Raw genomic sequence first — 20,221 nt, forward strand, 5'->3', positions numbered from 1 at the left:
CCCAAGGAACTGCAATCAGAACTCTACCTAGGGAAAATTCAGAGTATCCTGGCCATAAATATCCCGCTCCAAAACGCCTGACGTCAGAGCGGGGCGGGCGGGCGCGAGGCCGGCCCAGGGGGAGCGGCGAGGTCTCGGTCGGGAGACGGCGAGCTCGGCTCGGCTCAGCGCGGAGCGGGCGCGGCGGGCGGGCGGGCGCGCAGCCGGGCGCGGGGCTGCGGGAGCCGAGGACGCGCCATGGGCGGCCCGGGGTGAGTACGGCCGCCCGGCTCTCCTCCCCGCTTCGCATCCGGGGGGCCAGGGGACCGCGGGAGGCTTTCCGGGCCACTTCCCCACTTCTCTCCTCCTCTACTTTTCTTTCCGAGGCTGAAAGGGGATTTGGCGAGGCAGCGGCTCCACCGGCTGCCTGTTTTTGTGTTTCCAAAGTGCTTTGCAGGAGCGACCGGGGATCCCTGAGCGGGGTTCCGGCGGGGGGGGGGGGGGGGGGGGGGTGCGTGCGCCTCGGTGCCGGCGGGTGTGATGTGCGTGTCTGCTCTGTCTGGATGGGCACATCTGGACACAGGAAATGTCTTCGGAAAACTTAAAAAAAATGTTTATGGCTTTGAAATCCGATTCCTTCTTGTCATAAGTGGACAGACAGAGCCAGTGCCCTCCAAACGGACAACTTTTTGGTGGTGGCTTTTCCTGGTTCGCTTGTGCCTGCCTTTGGGTGATTTAACTCTTCACACGCCCCCAGCTCCCACTTGCAAGCCTGGCCCCTGGCCAGCAGGCCAGGCCCGGGGGGTGGGGGTGGGGGTGGGGGGGCTTCTGGCTCTCAGAGCAAACTCTCAGAGCTTCTTGCTCTCAGAAGCAGCGGGACCTGGGAGAGGGAAGGAGCGTCCCAGGACAGGCGTCCTGAGTAGGGATCCCAGCACCTGCGGCTGCTGCCCGTCCGTCTGCCTGCTGGGGCCCTGACAGCGCCGGGCAATGGGGCTTTGACTTAACCCGAATGAAGGAGCTGGGCTGGAGGCAGGTAACTGCAAGGGGGAGGAGAAGAAGGAGGGGGTGGGCAGGACTGAGACTCTGTGTCCAGCCGTGCCGGAGAGTGGAATGGATGTGTCTGCCACATGTGCCCACTGTGGGGGCCATTGGGGGTTTTCTGGGAGCCCCTCGGTGCCCCCAAACAAGATGCAAGCTCGTAACATAAAGAGACATGTCTGAGTTGTGGGGTGGAGGAAGGGGGGTGGTGGGGGAGAGGGAGAGAGATTTTTATCAAAATTGAACACAGATTGTTGAGGTCTGGGCTTGATTTAACTCTTCTCTCTCTGCCTTGGCCACTTTTCCAAAGTCCTGTGGTGGTTTTGCAAAGTTCCTAGGAAGATGGGAAAGGGGTGGGGGTAAACCACCTCTCCAGTAAAGAGTCCCTGGAGACTTTCCTTGAACCCTACAAGGGAAAGAGAGCAACTTTCTATCTTTAAATAGTTTCAGGTTTTGTGTCCCCCTCCTCCTTCCGAGTTTGGTGTCAGTTTCTTGAGTTTCTCTGAAAAGTTGGCTGAAGAAGGGGATGGATTTTCCCTAGGTCTTAGAGGGGGAATTGTGCTCTTTGAGTGTGGGAGGAAGTGGGCCGTATGGACCCACCAGCCGGGGGTTGCCCAGTGCACACATTGGATGTCCATAGCTGTTCAGCAAACCAGTGACCACAAAGAGAGCCCTTGCAGCGTCATCCTACCCGGGTCTCTGGTTTTATATTTTGCAATAGAACCAACCTGCAATATTTGGGTGGGAGGAAGATTACTGGACTCTCCCTGTGTCCTAGAAAAAAGGAGAGAATTAAAAAAAAATGGGACAGGGAGGAAATGTGGATATAAAAAAACGGACCCACAGGAAGTTGAAGATTTGGGAAGGGTTTTAGAAATTATACAAATTGACCCCTGGAGAAGAGCTGCAAGAGACGGAGCAGACTGCAAGTCAGCTCTAGACTCCTTTAACTTCAGGAGTATGTCTTTAACTTGAGTGCAGTGAAGGAGGAGGAAATCACGCTAAGGGCCGTCTAAACAAAAGTGCTTGTAAAGGGGTAGTGGGGTGCCCGCCGCGAAATGCATGCGTAGGCGCCTGTTTATGCACTGGCGACTGCGTGGGGATGGTCGTGGCCTCAGGCCTGGAAGCATGAACGGGCCATTTCTCGGTTGCTCTGGGAGCTGCATCGACCTTCATCTCTCCATTTAAAAAAAAAAGAAAAAAACAGCTGTGCTATTATTGTCTGGTTCCCTGGTAGCTGCACAGTCCAGCTCCTAACTCTTAGCTGCGTTTCCAGGGTTTTTCCTCCAGATCCTCAGATGCCGAGGGAATACTCGTGCCCCCATCAGGACAAACAGAGGAGAGGAACTTCTCCTGGACCTCAGAACTGAAAAGAGAGTGAGGAGTTCAGGAAGGGGGAGGGTGTGTGTGGGGGGGGGCACCAGTAGAAAGGCCGGTGGAGGTGGAGGGTTTTATTTATTTATTTATTTATTTTAGGTGGAGGGTTTTAGTATTGGTGATTGTGGGGGAGGTTGAAAAGCCACGGCCTTCTGTGGAAAAAAGTCTCCTCCCCAGTCTTCTTCCCCAGCCCCTTGTCACCAAAGTTTTTTTTTTTTTTTTCTTTTTTTAACACAAAACAGGTTAAACTGTTGCCATGACTGAAGAGCCTGGGATCCAGGGCAGGGTGAAGTGTAGGTGGTCAGGAGGATGCAAAGATAATCAGTGAGGCAGAGGCTGGCCTCACAGTGGAGCTGATTGAAGTAACGACTAAAATGTCCCCACTCATTCCCACCATGTACAAATAGAAGACTGACTATCCAGGGGTGGAGGGGACCCATCCTGGAGTCTTGTTCAGTCGCTCATTCATGTCTGGCTGTTTGTGACTCCATGGCAGACTTCCCTGTCCTTCACTATCTCCTGGAGCTTGCTAAAAAAAAAAAAGAAAAAAAAAAAAATTTGGAGTCTAGGGTGGCCTCTTGTCCCAGCACAGGACCCCTTAGGGACAGCTGAGGTTGAGATCTGGCCTTTCAGCTCTTTCATCACCCTCTCTGGAGGGTCATTGGGATCCTGACCCTTTAGAGTTTGCTCAGGGGGACATTTCACCAGATTCTCAGACCACTGATGCTTGGGCTGATAATGGAAGCCTTCTCATTGGCCCTTCTATCAGCTTCTGACCAGCTCATTGGTCATCTCTGAGATCAGAATACTTAGGGTACATTCTCAGGCTTTCCAGAAGGTCGAAAGGTCAAAGGCACCTGGCAGAAAGAACCACTTGGAAGGTGTCCTTTGCTTTGACAGCCGTTGACCTAAGTCTCCACAACTAGGGTCTCTGTGTTCAGGGATCTGGTGTCCTTCAACTCTGGACTTCAGATGCAGCCTGGCGCAATGGAAAGAGGACCGACATCAGAGCAGTCTGCCTGGGAGAGAATTAGTAACCTGGGCATGCGTGCTCAGTCGTGTCACTCTTTGCAATCCCGTGAACTGTAGCCCGCCAGGCTCCTCTGTCCATGGGATTCTTCAGGCAACAACACTGGAGTGGATAGCCATTTCCTTCTCCAGGGGAATCTTCCTGACCCAGGGATCGAACCTGCATTTCCTTCTTTGCGCTTGGATTCTTTACCACTGAGTCACCAGGGAAGCAGTAACTTGGGCTACATTACTTATTCTTTCTGAGCTTAAGTTCCCTCACCTGTAAAACGAGAATGATACTTACTGCTCAAGGTTGTTACAAATATGGTATTTATGCAAAGGGGCTAAAACAGGGCGAGGAATGTCATAGACCTTTCATAAAGGGAATCTAATAATTTTATTTTCTAGTTTTTTTAGCCATCAGCCACCCACGTGGTTTGGAAAGGACCTCTCTCCAAATCTGGCTGTGTTGTTTTCTGTTCTTGAAGACACCTGGGTGGAGATTCAAGGGCTCAGGTCACCCTTACTTCCTCCCTGTAGAAACAGTAGCCAGCGGGGATTATCCAGGAGCATGGCTGCTCCGTTATCCTGAGGGCTGGGAGGGGGCACCAGGCATCCTGGATATCTGGCCTGGACACCACTCTTGTGTTTGAGTTTTTGGGAGGGAGGAGGCCAGCAGAGCCAGTTGTATGGATGGGGTGGGAAGGTGGGAGTGGGGTGGGAAGATCAAGGAGCAAAGGCATCCTGAAGGACAAGCCCCAGGTCAGAGACGGTCACTGCTCCTCAGGGTGAGAGGGGAGAATCTGATGGGTGGTAAAAATGGAAGCTTTAGCCATTTGTAAACAGCTTGGCGGGTATGGGCTGGGGGGGCTGCCCTCTCCCTGATGGACATGCCCTCCAGCTGTGTGGGGTGGCTGATCCAGAGGACTGAAGGACCATCTGATGTGGGGAAAGCAGCTGCAGGTTCTCTTGGCCCATCTCAGCGCTTCTCAGTTATCCTTCAAGTTGACATTTAAGACTTTGAAGATCACATTTGTTTCTGTTTTGTTCAAGCTCTCTCTTTAACCGTGGCCTGGGATGACTTTTCAGCTTTTAAGAGGCTCAGCCAGTGGCCAACTTCTCTTGAGATGGCCCAGATTGGGGGTCGGTGAATTCCTCACTCCTGGCAGTATCTATTTCTCCAAACTCTCTCCTCACATTTTTTTGGTTTGTTTGTTTTTTTGTTTCATTATGAGGTTATAAAACTGCACCATCCGAATGCTGTGCAGGAAGGAAATGCCTTTTTCTCTGGACCCGTGGGTCATCCTGCTAGTGCTGAGTGAGGCTATCGGAGTATGGGCATTAGCAGGTGTTGTGGGGTTCTTTCTGGGTTCCCCACCACCCCCCCCCCCCCCCGCACCTGCTCCAGAAAAAGAAAAGGAAAGGAAAAAGAAAACCGAGAAAAATAAACCTGAGGCAGTTGGGTAGCTCTTTGAATCCTGGCTACAGAGGAGCTGAATTTGTAGGATGCCCCATGGGTCTGTGCAAAGCGCTGCAGAATCAACAAGACCCAGGTGTGAGTCCAGTCCTGGAACCATGGGGTCACAAGCTGTTCAGCCTCTCTGAGTCTTCTTCTCCTGTCAAATGAGAGCAAGATGTGTTCTTAGGGGTTGTTCTGAGGATGAAATGAAATAGTATGTGGGAAGGACCTAGCACACTGATCAGAGTTCAGCAAAATGGTAATGCCCTTCACTTTCTAGGTCTTAAGCTCTTGAAAGTACCTGGATTTGGACATTTGTCCATGAGTCACAGTAAATAAGCCACTTATTCAAGGCTTCACAGCAGTGCTCAAAGGTCAGCTGTCTCTGCCTGGAGATGGAGACCTTCACTACAAAAGTGGGGCACGGACCAGCGCTCCCCATGCCAGACAAGTGGCAGCTCCATGCGAGGCTCTACTAGCATAAAGGAAAAGGCCACCCACTTGCTCACCCATGAACCCGGGCTATTAGTGAGCTACCACTCGAGCTTGGTTTAGAAGTCCCAAACACTGTCTTGGTTCAAAGAATTGAGGTCAAAACTGGAGAGGGAAACCACTGATGTAGGACCCAGCATTAAAGTTGAATGATAATGGCACAATGACAGTCGTACCTCACGGTTGAAAAGCATGTAGCCTCATTTTATCCTCATGACAATCCTATGAGACAGGTATAATCCACATTTTACAACTCAAAGCGGGAGGCTTAAAAGACTTCCCCGATTTCAGATCATAAATAAGTGGAAAAAACAGGAGGCAAACAGCTATCCAAGCAGTAGGTCTCAACCCATCACCTTGGAAGCTTGTAAAATTATCAGTACCTGGGCCCACCCCAAGCTGATTGAATGAGAATCTCTGGGGTGTGGGGCCCAGGCACTGGTTGTTCTGCAAGGTCCCCAGGTGATGTGGGGTATGAGTTGAGAGCCATGGGTCTAAGGGAAGCGAGAAGTGGACCAAGGTGAGGAATTAGTCTTATCAGGCAGAGGTGAAACACAGAGTCAGATCTTTACTAGGGCTTCAGCTCCGTGGTGGTGGAAACTTGTGTGGTTCTCCCTCTGCCTGGAACCTAGAACATGCCAGATACAAGGTAGACATTCGATCCATGTTGGCTGAAGGAATGAACAAACTGCTGTAGATTAGGAGCTGACAATCTCAGCAGCCAAGTCCAGCCTGTCATCTTATTGTGTAAGTAAAACAAGCCTTGTGTGTTACTGGAACACAGCCATGCTGTTTGTGTATGTGTTATCTGGGGCTCCTTTCTTGAGAAAAGGGTGGAGTTGGAGTGTTGTCATCGAGGCCGTATGGGTTGCAGAGCTGAAAATATTTACTGTCCGGCCCTCTAACAGACAAAGTTTGATGGCTCCTGCCCTGGTTCTTAGCGTGAACAGACCAAGTACAGTTTAGGGAAGGTTGTTGTAGCTTGGTGGTCAAGAATATGGCTTCTAGAATCAGATCTATGTTTGAATCCTGGCTCCGCCACTTAACCTGTTGTAAGACCTTGCATGTTATTTCACCTGAGCCTCAGTTTCCTCATCTGAAAAATGGGGATAATAATAAATGCTACCATTCTCAAAGGATGGTTGCCAAGATTGCCAGCCCCTGGCTTAGAGTAAGCACTCAATCATTGTTAACTATCCCTATGGTGGTGGTAAGTGGTTGTAATTCCTGGCAACTAGCCAGCTAGAGGGAAAACAAAAGTCAAAATCTAAATCCAGTATCACTAACAGAATAAGGGATGTGGTGGGAAAAAGTAATCAGTTGGTAAGCTGGTGTGAGGAAGAAGGAATGATGTGAGGTTTTTGAGGCAAAGGGAATCTGTTTAAGATAACACAAGACAGGCTCCTGGTGTGCGAGTTAGGTGCGGTTTGGCTGATGGCTACGTGGCTGTCAGCCGTCAGTCCCATCATCCTCAAGGGTTAGAGTTGTGCTGTATTCAGTGGCTCACTCGTGTCTTCCTCTTTGTGGCCATTTGGATCGTAGAATTGCCAGGCTTCTCTGTCCATGGAATTTTCTACGCAGGAATACTGGAGCAGGTTGCCATTTCCTACTCCGGGGGATCTTCCCAACCCAGAGGTTGAAGCCTCATCTTCTGCATTAGCAGGCAGATTCTTTACCAGCTGCACCACCTGGGAAGCCCCTTCTCTCCCAACCCTGCCCTAAAAGGGTTAACTTGGGCTTTATTGCACTGAGCTTAGTTACAGGCATGTCCCACCTCTATTCCCGTGCTTGTAGTTTGTTCTGCCTGGATGGCCCGTCTTCCTGGGACTACTTGTCCTACCAGACCTGCTCTGGTGCCCCCTTCTCTCCCCCTTTTCCAGGCTTCCCCTTCCCGCCCAGTCACTCCCTCCTCACTCTGCAAACTTAGCAGGCAGCTCTGACATGACATCTCACACGTGGCATCAGAATCCCGGAAGGACTGAGTCTCTGTCTTGCCTTCTTTGTATTTGGAGCTCATAAAAGCCGAATTACATTGTAGAAGCCACACCTGGTAGCCAGTGTCAATTAAACCCTTGGTTCGACTCTGACAGCTGAGTTAACTCTTGAGGAATGCCTATGGTACGTGCCTGGGTGCTGATAGGATGGCAAGAGCAAATCCCCAGAGCCAAGCAGATGGCGAAGAGTGGTCCAGTTTATAGACGACGTGGAAGCTTTGTGTCCTTAGCCTCTGTTCCATGGTGGCTCCTGCCCTCTGGAGCACCTCTCCTAAGGGGTAGCCGGGGACAGGGAAAGGAGGAAGAAACTTGAAACCAACCAACCCTCTGACTTCTTGTCAGCAGATGCGGTGAGAAGTTGGGTTTTGGCTTCTCTGGGCTTTTCATGTGTACGTGCCAAGATCATTGGGAATTGGCTTGGGACGGTCAGCTTTCATTATCACGGTAACAAAGAGAGGCATGGTCATGCATAATAGCAAAACAGCAGATAATTCACAATGTTGCCATCTGAACGCAGAATGTGTTGCGTAATTTTTAGGGATTTTAGTGGCAGATGTATACTCATGGCAAATGTGTGTCATATATGGAATAATATTAAAGTTGTTATTTCCTAATGATGGAGAAGGCATAGAAGAATGTTGGCCTTAAATTAAATATTCCTCTTTGAGCAACCCCAAATGGACAATTAGGAGCTGATTTCTAAGAGGGCAAGGAAGACAGGGAATGAAATCGTATTGTTAGTAGGTCCCACTATGCACATAGCACCATGTTGATAATTTTTTTAAAACGTATTTCTTATTTGATTTTTCAAAATTATGATGGTAATTCTCCCTTGTTTAACCATGTGAATCAATATCATGCAGAGATACAAAAGGACAAGTGGAAAGCGAACAGCATCTCCATCCCTCCTCCACACCCTGGGAATTAATGTTTACAGCCTAGAATTAATCCTTATCTTTTCCTTTGTCCATACAACTACTATAGGTGTGTATACTGTTATGGTGGGGTCTTGGCCCAGACGGTAAAGCATCTGCCTGCAATGCAGGAGATCCGGGTTCAATCCCTGGGTTGTGAAGACCCCCTGGAGATGGAAATGGCAACCCACTCCAGTACTCTTGCCTGGAAAATTCCATGGACGGAGGAGCCTGGTAGGCTACAGTCCATGGGGTCGCAAGGAGTCGGACACGACTGAGCGACTTCACTTTCACTTTCTTGTTGTTTGACTGTTTTGCACTGAAATCGAATCTCTGTGTATTACCCTGCAGCATACATTTCTTCTCTTTGGACCATTTATCAGGGTCATCCCTATGGTGAATGGAACCTTTATTTTTTCTGATTTCTTTATATGCCTAGACACACACAGGCGCTTCCTAGGTGGCTCAGTGGAAAAGAATCCCTCTGCAATGCAGGGCACACTGATCCCATCTCTGCTGCAGTATTCTTGTCTGGGAAATCCCATGGACAGAGGAGCCTGGAGGGGTTGCAAAAGAGGCAGACATGACTGAGCGACTGACTATACAGACACACACAGCTCTATATATCTGAGGTCATGCCATTCTTGCAGCAAAGCTCATTATTATTATTTTTTTCATCAGTCAGCTGTTACATGTGATTTCATCCTGGGTGACCACCAGCTTGGGTACCTGAGTCTAACATACCAAGCATCCATCACCCAGGAAAGATGAGTGACTGTTGTACCCTAGCCGGTGACCATCCTGGGTGCGCCTCCATGCTGTCTGTGGTCTTTGTTTGTCTTCTAGGAAAGCTCTTGAGCATCAGTCCCTGTGGCTGATCCCTCCTTCTCATCAGATTTAGTCTTCCCTCCTTGGGTCTCCTCAATCACTGAATATGCAGGAAGAGCCGGAGGAAACGTCAAAGACTGATACATTGGATTGGAGAACAACGGTGATAGAGCAAGTCAGGCAGTGCAGGCTAATGGTCATGTGTGTGGACCCTGCCTTCAGATCACCAGCCCCCAGCAGGACTGGTTCCCAGCAGCAGACAGTGCTGGCCCTGGTCAGCCCTCTTTAGAATTGCCTCAGCTTCAGTCTCTCCTACTGGGTCCCCTCCGCCCCAGTGTGGGGGAAATTCTAAAGGGCATCCTGGCTTCAGAGCTCCCCATGGGGTTGGCTGAGGCCTTCACTGATACTGCGTGACCACTGTACTTCCCCTCCTACCTGAACCTCGCTCCCATGACTGGTTAATTTAAGAACCCTTCCTAATAACCCGCTGCCTGCCCCCAGAAGTTTTACTTACTTTACATGAAATCGCTTTGGAGCAGCCCATTATTATCCAGATAATTGTTCCACGGCATGCAGGATCTTAGTTCCCCAACCAGGGATCGAACCCGTTCCCCCTGCAGAATCCTAACCCCTGGACCACCAGGGGATTCCTGAGAGTGGGAACTGGGAATTTATGAGGGTGTCAGAGAAGAGGGCGTCAGAGGAGAAGATGGGTGGATGGTATCACCGATGCAATGAACCAGAACTTGGGCAAACTTCAGGAGATGGTGAGGGACAGGGAGGCCTGGCGTGCTGCAGTCCATGGGGTCGCAGAGAGTCGGACACGACTGGGTGACTGAACAACAAAAATGTCACTATATGAAAAAGTACATTTTTTTTTTTCTTTTTTCCCTTGTGCTCTATTTTGTATGTTTTCTAGGTGGGACCCAGCTGATTTCTCTTCAGTAGAGTTGTGTTATAATTGGGAAGGCTGAGTACATGTTTTGATTTTATTGCCAGATTTGCATTGGCGCCTGCTGCCTCCCTCAGATCCTCAAGTCTAGGCTAAGAGGTGTGGGTATATCAGGTCGGAAGCATGACCGGATAGCTTTGTTGCTGTCCTGCCTGGAGATAGGATCTGGACAAGCTGACCTTTGGGAATTCTTCTCCATCTTACCAGTGCATCTGCTGTATAAAGGGGGTGGTCTCAAGGGGCTCTGTTGGCTCACTGGGAGCCAGCTTCCTGCCTGTCTAGGTTTTCATGCCTGCCTGGGTCTCTGCCAGATCTGATTTGTTCTTATGGGGGTGTTTGTTTTTTTGCTGCTTTGTCCCAAGCAAGGGAGGTCTTTGGGGCTGTGCATTGAACATTCCACCTTCTGCGTTGTGTACACTGATCGCCTGCCCCAGTGCCAAAGCAAAGCTTGCCTGCATCGTGGATTCCCGATGTGCCAGACTGACAGTTCATGTCTGACCGAGTTCCTGGGGGTCAGTGTCAACACTCCCTCCATCACTTCCTCTTGGACACCATGGCCCCCAGCCTCAGGTTCCCCTGATAAGGTAATGAGGGGAGGGAGTGATTCCAGGTCAGTGAGGAGACCCATCAGCATTTCCACAGTGCCAGAGGCAGCTCTGAAATTCGTTTGAAGCAAATTCAGAGTTTCTGTGGACTTTGGGCAATAGAAAGGCCCAGCCATTTTAACTTTTCTCTTTTTAAAAAAGTCTCCATCAATATATTTATCAGTCTGTTCCCGATCATGTGACACTGAGCTGGCAGCTGCCCAGAGAAAGAGAGTTAGGAATTGCCTCTGCCTTTCTGAGACACTCGGTTGATAACTTAACCATTACCACTTCCCTGAACAGAGGTGATGTTATTGATGACTGTGGTTCCTACATGGGAGCTGGGACTGACAGCTGATAAACAGACCAGACTTCTGAATATAAAGCTGTGGGTCAGAGCACGGGCACCGGCTTCAGGTTCTGGGTCTACTTCATACTAGCCGTGTGGCCTTGCATCAGTTACTTCATCTCTTTGTGCCTAAATTTCCTTATCTGTAAAATGGGCTGTTATGAAGGTAAAGTTAATGCGTGATTTGGTAAAAAGAAAAAAAAAAACAGAACTTGAAACCATGGCTGTCACATAGCACTAGGAAGTATTAGTGGTGGAGGTGATGGTGGTGAGCACGAATCCAGTCTCATTAGCCCTGTTCGTCCTTCATCCCCCACGGTGCTTGGCACAGATCTGGGTCCCACCAAGCATGTATCAAGTGAAACACGCCACTGCCTTCTGCCGCGTGTCCACTGCCTGGTTAGTCTGCTCAGCTCTCTACTGAAAAAATGTTTTCCATTTAATATTTTTATTTCAGCTGTATTAAAGGTCGACATGGTTCAGAAAAGTGCAGTTTGTAAGTGTATATCTCAGTGGGTTTTTACACCTGTGTAACCAGCATCTAGATCAAGAAACACAACACTCCAAAACTCCTATCTCTCCTGCCCCGATAAGTCCCCCAGGTCCCTTTCTGGTTACTCCCCTTTCATAATCCTAACTTCTAATGTCAAAGATTAGTTGTGCCTGTTCTTGAACTTCATGTAAATGGAATCATATGTTGTGTACTTGTTTGTAGGTGTCTATGTTTGTTCAGCACGATGTGTGGATGACTCATTCTTGTTGTTGTGTAGTATTCCGCTATGGGGCTATCCACTATGATCCACTCTTCGGTTGGTGAGCATTTGGGCGGTTTCCAGGTTTGAGGCTGTTGTGAATAGCCTTGCTGTGAACACTCGTGCACTTGTTCTCGGATGAACATAGGAATGTTTCTCTGTTGCTGTGTTCCCGGGACTGGGACAGCTGGGTACTAGGGACTACATATATTCAACTTTAGGAAATATTGCCCCGCAGCTTTATGGAGCGGTTGTACTGTGTTTTCCATTTCCTGTGAAGATGAATAAGCTGTTCCAACTTGGTAGTGTGGGGGCATGAGGCCTGGTCGTATCCTGGGGCTCCTGAAATGTGCATCTTCTCCAAGCTCTTGGTTGTAGAAACCTTGGGGAGGGAGGCATGTCCTTTTTAACCAGGTGTATCACTTATGTTCCTTCACCAAATCCTCTCAACCATTCCACGAGCTGAGACGCTGTTATCAACCCCTCTTACAGATGAGGCAACTGAGGCTCAAAGCAGTTGAATGAAATCCCTGAGGTCCTTCAGGAAAAAACTGTGAGGACGGAAAACAAGTGTGCCTGCATCTGAAACATGTGCCTTTTAGGATCCGACGGTGCATTGTTTTGCTTTTGGTGCTAACAGCAGAGAGAAACACAGACCAGTCTAGAAACCTGTGCCAGCTGTGAGTGGTGGTCATGAGAAGATGGTCTGTGAGAGGGAGCAGAAATAAGCAACTTGGTGACCTTGGGAGGTCAAATTGTTTTCCTGCCCAGGGATGGTTGGAGAAAGTCATAACTTTCCTGGAAGGCAAGGGCGACCATGTAATTTACTGTCTAAACCAGGACTCGTTCAAGAGTGAAAGCGTGCTATCCGGATAGGACGCTGGGGAGGCAGGCGTAAATTGGGACCCTCCCAGTGTTGCGCTCCCCCACCCCCCAGAAGTCTAAGTGGGGGCGGGCGGGGGGAATGGCTCTCCTGCTAAGTGGGGCCGCAGAGGTTCTTTTTAACTCTTTCAGAACACTGTCTGTCTGCACTCTGCCCTGATGTAATGTCTTCTGGCCGCCTCTGTTTATACTAAAAGCAAGTCTGGTTTTCTTCTTCCCTTCTATACAACATTCCCTGCCCAAATGGGGCTCTGACAAGGTAAGCTTCCTTTAAAACAGATCCTGTCACACTGAGATGCATACGCCAACAGATGAGAAGCTTCTAGAAGCCTCGGACTGTGCCTTAGTCACTGTGCTTTCTACAGCACTTAGCTGGGTGACAGACGTAGAGTGAGCACTCCAGGAATGCTTGACTGTATATGATGTTTATCCATGTGCTTCTTCGTTCATTCTTAGTTCATTAAGAAAGAGCTTAGTTTAGATCCTAGCCTCTTTTTTAAAATTTATTTTTAGTTGGAGGATAATGGCTTGACAATGCAGTGTTGGATTCTGCTGACAACCACGTGAATCAGCCATCAGTATACATACATCCTCTCCCTCCTGAACCTCCCTCCCAATCCCCACCCCATCACGGAGCACTGGATTGAACTCCCTGTGTTATATAGCAGCTTCCCACAAGCTGTCTATTGGAAAAGACCCTGACGCTGGGAAAGATTGAAGGCAGGAGGAGAAGGGGACAACAGAGGATGAGATGGTTGGATGGCATCACTGACTCAATGGACATGAGTTTGAGCAAACTCTGGGAGATGGTGAAGGACAGGGAAGCCTGGCGTGCAGCAGTCCATGGGGTTGCAAAGAGTCAGACACAACTGAACAACAACAACGTATATGTTGATGCTACTCTTTCAATTCATCCAACCTTCTCCTTCCCTTTCTGTGTCCACAAGTCCATTCTCTCCTTTTGCATCTCTGTTTGTGTCCTGTGAATAGGTTCATCAATATCATTTTTTTAGATTCCACATATAGGTGTTAATGTACCATATTTGTTTTTCTAACTGATTTCACTCCGTATAACAGGCTTTAGGTTCATCCAGCTCAGTTCAGCTGACTCAGATTTGTTCCTTTTTATCCTAACCTCTTCTTTTTTTTATCTGACTCCGATTCCACTGATGCAGAAAGATGTCAGGGGTGTGTGTGTGTGTGTGTGTGTGTGTGTGTGTGGTGGGGCGGTGCATGCACACAAAGAATGAAGAATCAAAGGGATCAACTTAATGAATAGCAAACACATCATGGAATTTGATGTCAGGATCTAGGTTTGAGTTTCAGCCATCCACTAATGAGCTGCAATGGCTTAGATAAGTGATACAGCAGTTTAACGTTGCTGAGCCTCTGTTTCGGCCATGTGTGGAGTAGAAACACAGTAATGCCAGGGGTAAAGGAGTGAAATGTGTCTGTGGAGCAGGGTATAGGAAACGCTCTGAGTATGCTGTGAATCATTGTGTAATTCCTCGTTGTTAGTGGCTGTAGTGGTTCGGCCGCTCTCTGAGGAGCACCAGTCTGGGAGGTACTGTGTGCTGAGGCAGGTCCTCCATCAGCTGAATGAATCCCCCATCAGCTAAATCTATTTCTGCCCCCCAGGGCCTCTGGTCTCTCAAAGTGAGGCATCAGCGTGTACGTGGCAACCCCATGTGTCTGGGAACTCATATTAATAAACCAGGAAGCACTCAGCAAATTCTTCAAGGTCTTAGGGGTTTGATGTGGGTGTCGAAAGATAAGGATGCAAAGGATGATTAATTTCTCATTAAGCCCACAGCTGCATTTTCCCCAGAACAACAGAAAGAAGCATTTAAGGGCTTAATGTGTATCCCGCAGTATCTTTGGCATGGTTTCTCATGTAGATTCTGGGGTCAAAACTGCTGGGACCCAAATTTAAGATTCCACTGTTTATTAGAATTGCAGCCTCGGGCAAGTATTTACCTCCCCTGAGATGCAGTTTCCTCATCTGTAAAAGGGTGATAGTATTATAATAGTACCTACCACTAAATGGGGTTCCCTTGTGGTTCAGCTGGTAAAGAATCCACCTGCAATGCAGGAGACCTGGGTTCGATCCCTAGGTTGGGAAGGTCCCCTGGAGAAAGGAAAGGCTACCCACTCCAATATCCTGGCCTGGAGAACTGTGTAGTCCATGAGGTCTCAAAGGGTCAGACACAACTGAGCGACTTTCACTTTACCGCTGAATGAGGACAAAAATAAGACTTGAAAAGTACTTAGAGCAGTGCCTAGAACGCAGTATATACACTGTAAACCTGTGTTGTTATTATTGGCCGAATAATATGTGGTCCATTGGAATATGACGTGCTGATGCAATACATAGTTAGAGAAGGGAAGGTCGTTTTGTGATGGGGATATCTGGGAAGACTTCATGGAAAAGAAGCATCCTCAAGGTTGATTCTTTTACCCTCAGAGCAGAAAGTTCATGCCCATGATTTCTCTGTTCTTTAAGCTTGGAAAAGAAGATTTAGTGTAGAAAAAAATCTTTCCTTAAGAGACATAAGTTTAGACTTCCCTGGTGGTCCACTGGTTAAGTATCTGCCTGCCAATGCAGGGGACACGGGTCTGATCCCTGGCCCGGGGTGATTCTGCATTCTGTGTGGCAACTAAGCCTGTGTCACAACTGCTAAAGCCCGCATGCCTAGAGCCTGTGCTCCACAGCAAGAGAAGCCACCGCGAGAAGCCAGTGCACTGCAACTAGAATGTAGCCCCTGCTCGTTCCTTCCAAATTAGTTCCTCCATCCTTGTGTCAGGGATGGGGGGATATTCAGATGAGTCCTGCAGGTACTAACAGTGTTGTCAAGAAAGGATCTAGAAGTGAAGAATACTATCCCATGTCATCAGTGCCGTGAGTGGGAGATGCTCAAAGCTGAGAAATTTAGGTTCCACTTAAGAGTGTTAGGTTTCACCTTCCAAGTTTCTGTTGTGATGATGGGATGGTAAATGTATGGTGCTTCCTGCAGCAGCAGCAGGATGGACAGATAGTACCTGTGGTTCCTTCGGTATGTCTGTGATGTCCCACAGGTAAAGGGCACGATGAGAAAACACTCTGAACTTTTCCTAGACAGTGTTGACAAAGTGAAAGTGAAGTCGCTCAGTTGTCTCCGACTCTTTGCAACCGCATGGACTGTAGCCTTCCAGGATCCTCAGTCCATGGGATTTTCCAGGCAAGAATACTGGAGTGGGTTGCCATTTCCTTCTCCAGGGGATGTTCCCGACCCAGAGATCGAAGCCAGGTCTCCTGCATTGTAGGCAGACGCTTTACCATCTGAGCTACCAGGGAAATGCCCCATATTGTTGTTGACAAGGTCTACACAAATGTGTTTGTCACAGTGCCCAGGGACTGTTGGAATTTCTGCTTCATGGGCTTCATCTCTAACACTGTGACTTATTTTAAAATTGTCTATCTCATTTTAAAATTGCCAGTTTAACAAAAGGAAGTCTTCCTGCTGGCTCCAGCCATAGATCTTTCTCCCTCTCCCAAGTTTCCTAGTGAAGAAGTGATGAAATACTATCCGACTTATTCAAACTTTCATAAATTAAAAATTCTTGGGGTTTTCCAGAGCATGCATATGCAGTGCTAACACTGCAGCGATGCTGTAGAATAATAAACATATGAAAAAATGTTCAACTTGACTTGGGATCAGGGAATTACCCTCAACTGAAGTCTTTGGGAGACAACCATTTCACACTCATCAGATTGGCCCCCAAATTATACTCCTCCCATTGTATGTAGTTCAGTTCAGTCTCTCAGTCGCATCCAACTCTTTTCAACCCCGTGGACTGCAGCATGCCAGGCTTCCCTGTCCATCACCAACTCTCGAAGTTTACTCAGACTCATGTTCATTGAGTCGGTGATGCTCATCCTCTGTCGTCCTCTTCTTTCCCAGTATCAGAGTCTTTTCCAATGAGTCAGCTCTTCGCATCAGGTGGCCAAAGTAATGGAGTTTCAGCTTCAGCATCAGTCCTTCCAATGAATATTCAGGACTGAATTCCTTTAAAGAAACCTCCCATTCACTCATGGTAGGCATTAAATTGTTATAGACAGTTGGGGGAGCTATTTGGTGCTATTCAGCAAAACCAACGATATACTTACCCTACAACCCAGGAATTTCATTCTTAGGTAAGTCTAATACATGTGAAAAAAGAAATATCCAAGAATATTCATGATAGCATGTTTTTTAAGAGCTAGAGAACTACCCAAATATCTATCATCAACCAGAAAACTGGTTACATAATTTGATATTTATGTGTGATGAAATGTGGTGAAAAAAAATGCATAGACTGTGCTATGGAGACATAATCTCCATAATCTCAGAAACAAAATGAAGTGAAAAAGGCAAGTCACAGAAGGATGCCATTGCTATGAAGTTTAAATCATACACACTAATACTTTTATTTACATATATTTACCTGTGTAATTAAAGTATAAGAAACACATTATGTTGGAATAAACACCGAATTCAAAGAAGTAGCTCCCTGCAGGGAAGACAGGAAGGAAGAGCTGGGAGGGTCACATAGGGCCTTTGGGCCTATGTGACCCTATTTGTGTCCTTGATATCTATGGCTTGTGATGGCTACACAGATGTTTATTTTATTATTATCTACATTATTATATATATTTTGTAGATATGTAAAATATTTTCTAATCTAAAACAAGGTAACTTTATAAAATGGGCACAAACTCCTGTTCTGTCTCCTCTGCCTGTTTGCACAGAGATGCTGTCCAGTGAGTGACTGGGAAGTTCTCCCCATTTGCTCTAGGTCCATATGGGAAATTTTAACTAGATGTGACCATCTTCAAAGGTTTCCCTGGTGGCTCAATGGTAAAGGGTCTGCCTGCAGTGCAGGAGACACACAAGAGACACAGGTTCAATCCCTGGGTTTGAAGATACACTGGAGTAGGAAGTGGCAACCTGCTGCAGTATTCTCACCTGGAAAGTCGGATGGACAGAGGAGCCTGGTGGGCTACAGTCCGTGGGGTTGCAAAGAGTTGGACATGACTGAGTATGACCATCTTCAAATGGAACATTCCCCACACATCTACACTGGACCCTGTGTGCATGTGGTAGTCACTATTTTTTGAACTAAACATCTTTTTTTCCCTGACTTGTGGGGTTTTGGAGATCTTATTTTGATTTGTTGGTGGAGATGCAGAACAGGGCCATAGTAATAGAAACCAAATGGCATCTCTCTGGCTTATTCTCCAGCTAGCAAATCGTTGGAGCCTCCTCACATGCCATCTCTTCCTTGTTACTGGGATGCCTTGCTAGTGCTGGCAAGTGACGGCCATCCTGACATCCCTTTGACAAGGACATGGCACTGACATTCATAAGTGTTTCTGATTGCCCAAGGTTGGGGGGGGGAGTCCCCCCTCCACCATAACTGCCTGGTTCAGTGAGGCTCTCCAACCCTTCTAAGTTCCATTAGTACAGCCCCAGCTCTGTTCCTGTTGCAAACATTGTGAAATGGGAAAGTACCCACCACTGGGAATTGCTTCACTTTCTTTTGCTTGCCAGTGAAGCCATGCTGACTTCTCCTCTGGGTGCTCATTGACATGCAGTTGATCCGTCTCTTTTATGTGCCTCTCTTTTTATTGCAGCCCCGTCTCCCTTGGAATCTGGTCCAAGTTCAATCCTGGTGACACATACTGCGTTGCCCTTGAGTGCCCTGTCTTGTATTGTGCAGGCGCTGTCCTTGACCGAGCCCGTGAACCTCACTGCTCGGTGGTTCTGCAACAGTGAGCCCCTTTCTGTAGTTCCCATGGTGTTTGCAGCTAGGGATTGTGACTTTCCTCTCTGCCTTCGGCTTATTTATACATCATATAATTCATCTTCTTTAAATGGGAGAAAGTCGCTCAAAGCTAGGACTTTGGGGAGCAAGTCCTAGGTTGCTCTGAGAATGGACACTATAGTCCACATCACTCAGGCTCCAGGCAGAAAGCAGTTGGCATGCCCCAAAGGGTTAAACTGATAAGAATGTAATGAGAGGGATATTTGCAGAGAGATAAAGGGCTAAGGAGATGATGAGGCACCCAGGGGCCATCAACAGCAAGAAGCTCTTAACACTCCTACGCCTGCAGAGGCCAGAGGAAGTTCTGGTGTTATCACTGAGCCCTGTGCCAGCTGAAGCCAAGGAGGAGGGGCTGCATGGCTGGAGATGTGGCCCTAGAGGAACACAGCCCCTGCCAGAGCCGTGGCTTAGCAGAGACCTGAGATCTCTTTCCCTCTGCCCTCCAGCCACCTGCAGTTGCTTCCCACTGGTTGAATCCCACTGGGTACCAGAAGCCCAGGAAGCTGAGTGATGCATTCTGGAACAGTCAGCCCCCAGCCACCCCGGGCAGGAGCATGGCAGAGAAGGGCAGGGAGTAGGCAGAGGAGGAATGTATATTTCTCTGTGCTGTTACCATGTAACTAGGAAGACCAGGAGTAACTGGTGTTCAACCAGTAATAGCATTTTGGGCGGCTTGGGCTATGGTTCTGGGACTGGTTGACTCCTGCCTAGGTGGGTGAGCCAGGAAGGAGATCTGGGAGGGAAAGGGACTGATATTCAAGGATATGGGTCATGTTCTTTGTTCTGTGCTTTGAAAAAGATGATTTGAATGAGACCCGAGGATTGGCTGTTTTTCATGCTCCAGGTGGTTGTTATACCTTAAAAATGATTGAACTTGGTCATCTCAGGTGGCAAATTTTAGCCTTGAGACCTTTTCTGAGCCTAACCTAAGTAACACACACCAGGCTGGTCATGAGTGCCCAGACTATACGCATGCACGTGAGGCTGATGATGCTCTGAACTGAAGATGATCTTCCTGGAGTTTTCCTCCTGGCTCCACCTTCATTCACGTTATTCATTACCTTCACCTGGAGGCTCACTTGAGCACGTTTTACCTGTGAAGGCTGTGATACATGTCAGAAGGGCAGCTTTGATCAAATGACCCTGATTACGTAGACAAGGTCTCTAAACATTGTGGCAGGATACCCAGGAAGGAGAAAATAAGATAGCTGAACTCGGGGGGATACAGGACCTGCCCTCGAGAATTCCAAATGTAGTATGAGAATTGGGATGTACCCACCAAAGATAAGGAACCCCTGTGAAGGAATACATCATGAGAAAGTTCACAATATGCAAGCAAAATGTGTGCTTGGTAAAAGAGGGTCGGAGATAGAGCCAATGGGAGCAGAGAATAATAGCCCTGTGGGGGGGGGGGCTGGTTTAGTTGCTAAGTTGTGTTCAACTCTTGCTACCCCATGGATTGTAGCCCACAAGGCTTCTCTGTCCGTTGGATTTCCCTGACAAGGATACTGGAGTGGGTTGCCATTTCCTTCTCCAGGGATTGAACCTAGGGATTGAACCCAAGTCTCCTGCATTTGACAGGTGAAATTTTTCCTGCTGAGCTTCCAGGGAATCCCCCTTGCCCTGTAACCTTAATTAAACATTTGACATCTCTCAGCAGGCCTCAGTTTCCTCATCTGTAAAATGGGCAAACTAAAGGTCTATTTCTCATTAGGCAGTTGCAGGGGTTACATGGGAACATCATATGAGGCACAGGGCCTAGTACA

At 48.1% G+C, this 20,221-nt stretch overlaps 1 protein-coding gene across 3 annotated transcripts in view; it reads left to right on the forward strand.

The window, feature by feature from the left end:
• Positions 1–180: 180 nt before the first annotated feature.
• Positions 181–20,221, forward strand: part of DAAM2 (dishevelled associated activator of morphogenesis 2) — a 126,696-nt gene continuing 106,655 nt past the window's right edge. Inside the window, exon 1 of one of the 3 annotated variants that reach the window (XM_061146625.1) lies at positions 181–251. The gene's annotated coding sequence lies outside the window, so the exon portion shown is untranslated. Of the gene's footprint in view, positions 252–865; positions 1,013–2,374; positions 2,395–20,221 lie in introns of those variants that run through there. The other 2 variants (XM_061146624.1, XM_061146628.1) reach the window with 2 other exon arrangements.

This window comes from Dama dama, chromosome 7 (genome assembly GCF_033118175.1).
Source record: "Dama dama isolate Ldn47 chromosome 7, ASM3311817v1, whole genome shotgun sequence".
In the NCBI taxonomy this organism is placed as follows: Eukaryota; Metazoa; Chordata; class Mammalia; order Artiodactyla; family Cervidae; genus Dama; species Dama dama.